At 36.1% G+C, this 10,184-nt stretch overlaps 1 long non-coding RNA gene across 1 annotated transcript; it reads left to right on the forward strand.

Moving 5' to 3' along the window:
* Window positions 1-240: 240 nt before the first annotated feature.
* Window positions 241-1,959, forward strand: LOC310728291. Its single transcript, XR_014534231.1, has 2 exons — window positions 241-516; window positions 1,336-1,959. It is a non-coding gene; the product is annotated as an uncharacterized lncRNA (long non-coding RNA).
* Window positions 1,960-10,184: the final 8,225 nt, after the last annotated feature.

The raw sequence follows: 10,184 nt of genomic DNA on the forward strand, positions 1-10,184 counted from the left end.
TCAGTACTTTACTCCACTATTTATTATTCAGACAACTTTTGACTTTTACTCATTAAATTTTTACACAAATATCTGTACTTTTTACTTCTTACATTTTCAAAACAGGCTCGTTACTTTAGTTTTAATCCATTGATTTGGTGAAATATAAAATTTCTCTTTTCACTGCGCGCCGATTTCAGCCGAATAACCGATTTCCTGTTACTGCGCGTCTTTTTCAATCCGCTGAAATACAATCATTAGGTAACAACATGGGCGTAAATCCAGGGGGGACGGAGGGGACATGTCCCCCCCCCCCCCATCCGAGGGTTGTGCCCCCCAAAAAAAAATTATCTAAAAAATATCGCACTCTCTATTGTAAACAATATATCTATGTATACCTATATAATTGTGTAAGTAGAAAAAAAACCCCGCAAAAGCTGCATTTAGAAACAGTTCCCCCCCTCCCCTTCCTCACAGTGGTTTGACCCACTGCCTGCTTTCCGAGTTCATCTCACCTACTCTACACACACGAGTCAGGTGTGCGTTCATCTCACCTACTCTACACACACGAGTCAGGTGTGCGTTCATCTCACCTTCTCTACACACACGAGTCAGGTGTGCGTTCATCTCACCTACTCTACACACACGAGTCAGGTGTGCGTTCATCTCACCTTCTCTACACACACGAGTCAGGTGTGCGTTCATCTCACCTTCTCTACACACACGAGTCAGGTGTGCGTTCATCTCACCTACTCTACACACACGAGTCAGGTGTGCGTTCATCTCACCTTCTCTACACACACGAGTCAGGTGTGCGTTCATCTCACCTACTCTACACACACGAGTCAGGTGTGCGTTCATCTCACCTTCTCTACACACACGAGTCAGGTGTGCGTTCATCTCACCTACTCTACACACACGAGTCAGGTGTGCGTTCATCTCACCTACTCTACACACACGAGTCAGGTGTGCGTTCATCTCACCTACTCTACACACACGAGTCAGGTGTGCGTTCATCTCACCTTCTCTACACACACGAGTCAGGTGTGCGTTCATCTCACCTACTCTACACACACGAGTCAGGTGTGCGTTCATCTCACCTACTCTACACACACGAGTCAGGTGTGCGTTCATCTCACCTTCTCTACACACACGAGTCAGGTGTGCGTTCATCTCACCTACTCTACACACACGAGTCAGGTGTGCGTTCATCTCACCTGCACTACACACACGAGTCAGGTGTGTGTTCATCTCACCTGCACTACACACACGAGTCAGGTGTGTGTTCATCTCACCTGCACTACACACACGAGTCAGGTGTGTGTTCATCTCACCTGCACTACACACACGAGTCAGGTGTGTGTCTGCGGCTCAATTAATGTTCAGCTCCATTAACTAGCGTATTTTATTCACTTTAAATAAAGCGATTCTCTTTAATGTAGTTGATGCAGACTCATTCATAAATTAATTGCGGCAAAAATGCTGATTAGCGATGTAATTTTCCATGAATCTGCTCTATTAGCGATTAAAATATGACTTATCTAGTGAACGTTAGCTTGTTTACAATAGCTTGTAGCATAGTGCACTGACACTAACACACCAAAGCCGTTTCCCATGCAGTGTTTTATTTGCGACTACTTGGTATAATGTTAACTTAACATTAACGGCCACAATAAGCATATTGTTTATCTGTGCATTTACTAAATGAGCACTGTGCTACATCCGAACTGACCCCACTGTATTTTTATAATCAGTTTCTATTCTGTTCTTAAGTGTCTAAATTAATTTGAAATAAAATGGTAAACTTTTTTTAAATTCCTTGTTTTGCTTTGTCATTGAACCTGAGAAAAACTTAAACTTAAAATAACCATAATGACGCAGTCTCCATGCTACAATAATAAAAGCAAAGTTTTTCACTGTGGGGACACTGTGTCTTTATCAGTACAATTTGACTGTATTATTTGTGTCCCCCTTCAAAAATTGCTCATGAGAAATTGTATATTTATTGTCCCCCCTACTGTTAAATAAAATGTACGCCCATCTATCTATCTATCTATCTATCTATCTATCTATCTATCTATCTATCTATCTGTCTGTCTGTCTGTCTGTCTGTCTGTCTGTCTGTCTGTCTGTCTGTCTGTCTGTCTGTCTGTCTATCTATCTATCTATCTATCTATCTATCTATCTATCTATCTATCTATCTATCTATCTATCTATCTATCTATCTAATATTAATATGATGTGAGGTCCAGTTAACAGCTAAAACAGGTAGAAGTAATAACTACTTTTTACTTGAGTACATGTCAGAGCCAAGACTTCTTTACTTTCACTTAAGTAAAAAGGTATAATCAGTACTTCAACTTTTACCCGAGTATTTTAAAACATGAGTATCTGTACTTCTACTTAAGTAATGGATGTGTGTCCTTTTGCCACCTCTGCTGATCCTGACCTGATCTGGAACGCTTTAATGGGCCATCATAATGTCCTTTTTCTGGTTCTCATCAGTTGAAAACCATTTGTTGCTGCTGTGAATGGTCCTACATATGTAGTTTACCATGGATCCATAGCCATAGGCTAACCATAAAGATGGCTTGTGAACAGGTGCAGACTTCAACAATGCTGAAAATATAACGAAAAAATATCTGGTGTCCTTATGAAGTCTGGTTCCTCTCAAGGTGTCTTATAAATATTGTCTCCAGGAACTTTTTCTTGCCACTTGTGTGTTATACAAAAAAAGCGTGTTACAAAAAAGGAATTGAATAATAATGATAAAAAATGACAATTGAATTCAATGGAGCTATTGTGTAAAACCAGTGGTAGAATTCTTCTGTTGTGAAGTTCATACATTTACCTCAGAGCTATGTCCCAGGTGCCATCATAGGCTTGGTTGCTGGAACCACTGTGTGGCTAATTGCTTATTCTTTACTGTGGAAGCGTAAGTAAGTGCATCTAAATTGCTCCATTTTATCTTTTGTTTTTTTTTAAATAGACAAAGAAAGCTGATTTACCTTTTATTAACGCATTAACCTAACCTTATTCATTACAATGTTCTATTAAGTGAGTATTATTTCTCATGAAATTATGTATTATTTTGTGCTAATGTGAAAAAAAAATGTTAAAAGGTAAACCAAGGTTTAAGATCTCAGGGTGGACAATAGGCAAAACGTTACTAAGAGTCTGTAAAGCATAACTAGAGGGTCTTATTTTATTTTTTATATTAATTTTATTATAGTTTTGTATTTATATTTACAACTTATATATTTATTATAATCCATTTTAAAGATGTATTTACTCAATTCAGTGTTTTGTATTCTTTACACCACAGCTTACTAACTAAGCTTGTTTAGTGCTTGGCTATGATAATATTGGGTCATGCTAAGCATACAATATAGGCAGTACTATTGGGCATAAAATGGCCACCAGGTTTCTGACTGTTTATAAAATGTGGGAATGTGTGCATATAAAACCTAAGAATAATTTTTATGAGCTTATTTTTGAGTTGATAATGGGTATGTCTTGCTGAATATTAAAATCCTATGCACCATGACTCGGAAATATCCGCATTGAAATTCTGCTCAAAGTATGCTTTCATTTGCCTTTTGTTTTCCATCACTTTGCCATAAACAGCAGCTTGTCTTTTTCCCATACTGCATATAAACAGTTCAAAGTGGTAATTAATCGCTCTGATGTGGCCAATTCCAAGTGCAAGTGAGGATAAAAGAATCTTTTACCCAGTCTGCATAGTGAATGTAATGTAATGGATCTCCAGTGCAATAGAAAGGATCCTGTTGCAAAGAACAGTAATGAATTATTACTAGATTTTTTTCAAGGTGACATTTAAAAATGATTCTCAGTGGGAGAGGGCACTCACATGCAGTCAATAAAAAGGTAGGCTATGGGACCTAGGAAAAAAGTAGGCTGACACCTTTCTGTTCTGTGCTTCATAATCCAGAGAGAGAGGGAGAGACTAAGAGAGAAACAGAGGGAGAGAGAGAGAGAGAGAAACAGAGGGAGAGAGAGAGAGAGAGAGAGAGAGAGAGAGAGAGAGAGAGAGAGAGAGAGAGAGAGAGAGAGAGAGAAGGTGGAGAAATCTATTTCAAATTATTCAAGGAAACCAACTGACATAGTCTTCATTGTATTTTAAACATCTAATAAAATATAACAGAAATCAGCCTCTTCCTTATTATTGAGGAACCACACATATAACTGTTTTTTTTTTATTATTATAATTGTGAATCATTTTAAAGTAACATGGGAATAAGTCGTGGTCAGTGAGAAGAAGGTAAGAACAATGTGAGCCCTAATGAGCTGATCTCTGTGCAACCTTAGCAGTATATGCAGCTCTCAAATGGAGTCCTGGGAGCCATTTTTATTTGCAGCAGAGGAAGATCTATTTGCATTTATCATATTAAATAGACTCCATGCAGCACAGAGATTCTGAACTGCAAGAGTATGAAAAGCAAAGAGCAATTCATTATTAAAAATCTTATTTTAAACAAGATATATAATGTATCAGTGCAGCAAAGTCTGCAGATCGAAATCCATACAGAACAGTCCAGAGTAATCCAACTGGACTTGTCAGTGATTGCAAATTGACATTTCCGTTCATTAAAATTTGAACAAGACCAAAACCAAGTCAAGTGCTCATTTTAACATGTTTAAAATTATACAACAAACTGCTGAAATTTAACACAGTTTGTTCAATAAATAGACTGTTTCTTTTCTAGATAGTCAGTGTTCTCAATATCACTATATTCCACTGTATTCCATTTTAAACACCTAAGGTGCTAATAAGTACCTGCTTATTTTGTGTTAATTTTGATTGCACATTCAGGTGTAATTCATAACTATGCGGTGGCTGCATTTTTCTTGAGTAGAAAAACCTAAGATCGTATTTTTCTGTAGCTGCTATTGGCTTTAAGCTCAAAAGAGATTAAATGAAGAAAATTCAAACAGCAGACTGAAATGCGCTTTATGGGGTATTTGATTTTGCTTTACAAATATGATATAAAAGGAAGAGACAAGTTACAAATAAAAAAAGACAAAAACTCTAAACTTTTCTTATGCTGTTGGGGCTGAATACTGAAACAAATCTCCACTTCAAATCTAATGGAACATCTTCCCAGAAATAAGAGAGGTTATTATAACAGCAAATGGGGACTAAATGTGGAATAGGATTTTCAAAAAGCACATCCGAATCTAATGGTCAGGTGTCCACAAACTTTTGTCCATATAGTTTATATGAATCAATAGAGTCACTGAAATAAACATCTTATGACTCTAGTATGTTGTCAACATATTGCTGAATAATGATCAAATTATTCATTGCAGATTGATTTGATTTTTAATTTAACACTATGGCATCTAACATTATTTCGAAAGTTTAGAGAATATTTCTTGTTACAGCACATTTAAATAATTAGGGTTCTTTAAAATATTGTGCTCCAAAAGTTGTGTTCAGAACTTTATTTCCCTTTTCCTTTATTATACATTTATTTTGTGTCGAGGCTGATTTAATAAAGATTGACAATGGTTTTGTTAATTCTGTGTGCTCTTCTTTAAAGAAAACCTCACCACAGTTTCAAGGATAAGTAGAGTGAGCAGTCATCACTACTACTTACAGCTCACTTTAATTAAACTCATTTCTTTAAACACGAAATTCCAGTTTTTGTGAAGCAATGTGTCTGATTAAGTCATTGTCTTATGTGATTATGGTGTCTTGTCTGATTATGGTACCTTTGTGTGCACTTTTACTGGACTATTCATTTATTAAGATGTCATATTTATGCATTTAATATTGGCCTGAAATAGAGTTCTACTTTTTTTTTTATGTATTTACAAGCCCAATCATAAAAACAGATAACCTAGCATATTGTGGTAATATTAAACTGTGATACAGTGGAGCTGGACTTAATAAAAGGTCCTCGCTTGTGCTGATATCACCCAAGAAAAATGCACATAATTCCAAGGTCAGACTTACACTTAACCCAGACACATCTCTGATTTAGGCAGATGTGTGCAACTCTTGCATAACATCCGAATGGCATATAAGCCTAAAGTCATGTCTGAAGTCTGATGAACTGAGTATAAAAGCATGTGTGCAACAGTTCACTGCAAAATGAAATGTTGGCTTTTTATGACGATTTCATTTGGCCACACTGTTTTTCTTCATACTGTTTGTATTATATTTTATATAGCACTTACTTAAGCTGGAGTGGTTTTGTGTCCATATTTTGCGACCAGTCTCATCTGTTGTGTCAGTCTCTTTATTATGTATGGAGGACAATCAGTGCAATGCAATCAATTTCTTATGTGAAGAAGGAGAAACTGAAAGAGATGTGTTGATTGGCTTGAGCCGAGTGCAGTGACATTAACTGCTCGACGGACAATGAAAGGGTCAATACGTCTGACGTGGTCCGTGAGCAAAATGATGTAGATCAATAAACACCGACATAAACAAACCTTTGCATGAAGTAAAGGTGTGCTTCACTCCGGTTCATAATGTGTGCCACATTCTATACATTTCGATAGAGATCAAGTGGGGCATGTTGTAAAACTGGATTTTTCTATCACACACTCACTCCTGTATGGCTTCCCTTTTTTTGTGTTCTTGGCATTAAATTTATTCACACTGTTGAGAAACAGTGAAAATCTGAAAAAGGACTGCAATGGTAAATGTTATTAGATAGTTTAATTTGACAGTGGAAATATTTGGAGAGGTTTGATCTGAAGGCTGACTGCCAATGTGTCTCCGTAGGAGGCATTCATTTGCATATCATACATAAGCTATTGAATACATTACATACAATATAGGGAAAGGTATCTAGTATTTTATCCCATCATTCATCTTGAGTAAGTGTTTTATATCCAGAGCCTATCCTGGCCACAGGGAGACAGACAGACCCAATGCAGAGCACACCATGTTACTCTGATATAAAAGTTACTGCAACACATTTGAATGAAAAAAGAAAGAGGCTATTTTTTTTTTTTTAAACCATTCTCATTTTAAAGAATTTTGTTGGAGTATCACTAAACAATTTTTAAATGAAATTAGCATGGTTTAATAAATTTGCATTGCCATGGTAAATAAAACAGGATATAAAAAGATTTTATTGGACAAACAGCATCTGATCTGTTTCTAAAGATGATTTTATTTTTTACCTGTGTGTGTGTAAATCAAACATAATAGTAGCAACCAAACTAAAAGAAATTCTGAAATTTTAAATTGTAACAGGGAAAAGTAGTGGTTTAAATGTTACTTTCTACCTTAAGGCATGTCCTGTACTTGATCAAGTTTCCTAAATGCTGTTCTAGGTGAGTGCAATATCTGAATATATTATGGTTGTTTGCTGTTTGCCTATTTTTCCACTTTCCTACGCAGAGCCGCTTTTTTCTTACATTTTTTCCCCTCCTTTTCAACTGCCTCTCGCCTTGAGACCAGCCCATTAATTTAGCACAGAGCATGGTAACATCTGTGACAAGCCCATAGGCATCACTCGGACTTGATTTATGACTGTGAGGCTCAAATCATAAAGCAACCAGCTGAACACAGGCGAAGCACTTGCCATTGATTTCCCTCTTCCAATTTACGGCACATTGGTAAATCATAGGCAGCCATGCACTGTATACTGACTTTGTCTGCCACTTCTCCTCTCACCACAATGAATCACATTATGGTAACGGCAGCAATGGTACAGGCCTGTTTGTTTTAACTCGAGGTGCTGAAGGATTTCAACCCATGATTGATGTGCCATTCTGTATGGGGTGATAACAGTTGATTGTAGTGTCAAACAGAAAGGCGCAGGGTAATTCATAAAAAACACTGGCTCCAACTGGCCGTCTCAGTGCTGTGAGCTTTAGAATTGAAATAGGAAAACCTATGTAACAGCTCCACTGGTTTTGATTAACTTTCCCTAAAATATAGAGAGTGAAAAAGAAATTAGAGAAGAAGAAGGTAGGGAAAAGGATAGATTCAGTTTAGGTAACACGACTTTAATCATGCCAGAAAAATCTAAGATAAGAACTGGACTATGGGTGATGATACTGCAAGGTCAGTAAGTTTTTTTATACTTATTTGCTGAATATGTTATACAGTGTAGATAGGGAGTGGGGGGTTCTTCTTTTCTATTTCAGCGAAATAATTAAAGCACTTGCTTTAAATGTAAGTAGCAAAAGTAAAAAAATATTAGGACTATGTTTTATTAATTTATGCACTGCATTGTTCCATTCTTCTGCACATCATACCTTTTTAAGGTGAGCGTTTTTTAAGGCCCTCAGTAAGCACACCCTTACTGCAGAAATTCTCACGAGAACTGCGGGGTTACAGTTGGTTTTGTGACAGCATATCATTTAACAAAATCTATGTATTCATTTAAAAGTTGCAAGGAATTATGTTGTTAACTCTTTTCAATTCACCTTAACTTTGTTACTACCTGTTGCATAAAATCCTCTCAAATACAGAATAGACTTATACAGAGTGTATTAATTGCCCCAGTATAAAAACATTGTGAGAAATCTTAGGCATATAGCTGATTATACTACTTCCTTTAGATTAAGGTCTACTCATAGTAAAAGCAAAGCAAACAAGTGTCTCTTGTCTTTATTTTTGAGTTAGCAGCACCAAAGGAAACACCAGCAGCTACAAAACTCCCATTAAAAATTATTGTAAAAAACAATTTCTGCAACCTTATAAGTTATCACATGGCTTAGTGTCTTGTGCCATTTTGTACTGGGATTTTAATAATGAGGTTTGCAATGAGTAATTCAATTCCAAACATTTCATATATCTACTGTAAATTTCCTGTACCTACTTTCTAAATTTGAACAGGCATCAATCAACATTAAAATTATGCTGCAAACTGACCTTCAGTAAATTACTCACTATTGACCTATAGATCTGAAAAAAAGTACTCTCTAGGACAAAGAAAGCACCCTCAATTTATGTTAATAAGCATAAACCTACCTAAAATAAATGTGTAGCCACTAAATTGTCCCTTGGGCATTTTAAATATTTATGTCATCTGCCTTACTGATAAATTGTTTGTCAGGCCGCTCAGAAAGGTTGAAACTAATGCCACTAGAACACAAATTAAGAACATTAGGACATATAGGCTTTATGGTGTCAAACAGGAAATGATGGTGCCAAATACAATCAAGAAGAACAATACAACACTGCATTTACAAACTTTTTGGAGATAACAGTTAAATCTTTTGAAGCAGTCATTGAATAATGGAGTGGAATATATCTTACAGCTAACGGCATTAATATTCAGTGGAGCTTGTTACTGAAACCATGCTAAGAAATACGTGAGTGAAAAAAGCTTTATTGTTTGGAGCTTTCTATTGTGCTGTGCTGATGCTTTTACCCATCAAGCTGCTGCAATCCGCCGTGAAACTTAATGCCATGCCTACTCAGACTGCTCATTTGAATTGTTTTTTTTTTTTTTTGTATGCACTCTGATCTATTATAACCACTTTGGTTTTTTTTTTTTTGGTTGTTGCTTTTTATTCACACAGCATGAACACTGGAGACTCCTTATATAAATCATAAATAAACTTCTTCTCACAGAAGAACTTAACAAAACCATATAGACAATAACACACTTTTAAAAAACATGTTTATGTTGAGCATTATACAAAACCCTGTGTAAGTATAGTACATATATAGAACATACATTTATTAGAAATAATGTATTGATATAAACCTGTGAGTGGCCTTCTAGTTGAAATATTGTCAGATCTAGTGCTCTCCAACTTGCATTTAGAAGGATGTACTGTAACTAATAGTTCAACAGAAAAATACCTGATAGCTGTATTAGACAGAAACTTGTCTTTTGAAAATCATATCAACCATATTTAAAAAAAATAGCCTTCTTCCACCTTAAAAATATTGCAAAGTTAAGAAACATGTTGTCGATATCTGATGCAGAGAAGCTAGTCCATTCATTCATAACCTCCAGACTATTGTAATGGATTACTAGGTGGTTTCTTGCTTTATTAATAAACAAGCTACAGTTAGTCCAGAATGCAGCAGCCAGAGTTGTGACAAGGCCAAGAAAATATGACCATATAACCCTAATCTTATCATCCCTAAACTGGCAACCAGATAAGTTTTGAATTTAAAACAGACTATTGCTACTTACTAACAAAGCCCATGTATCTATCCAGTCTTCAAACACGCTACAATCCATCATGCTCTTTAAGAT

Source organism: Silurus aristotelis (assembly GCF_946808225.1).
Source record: "Silurus aristotelis genome assembly, chromosome: 6".
NCBI lineage: Eukaryota > Metazoa > Chordata > Actinopteri > Siluriformes > Siluridae > Silurus > Silurus aristotelis.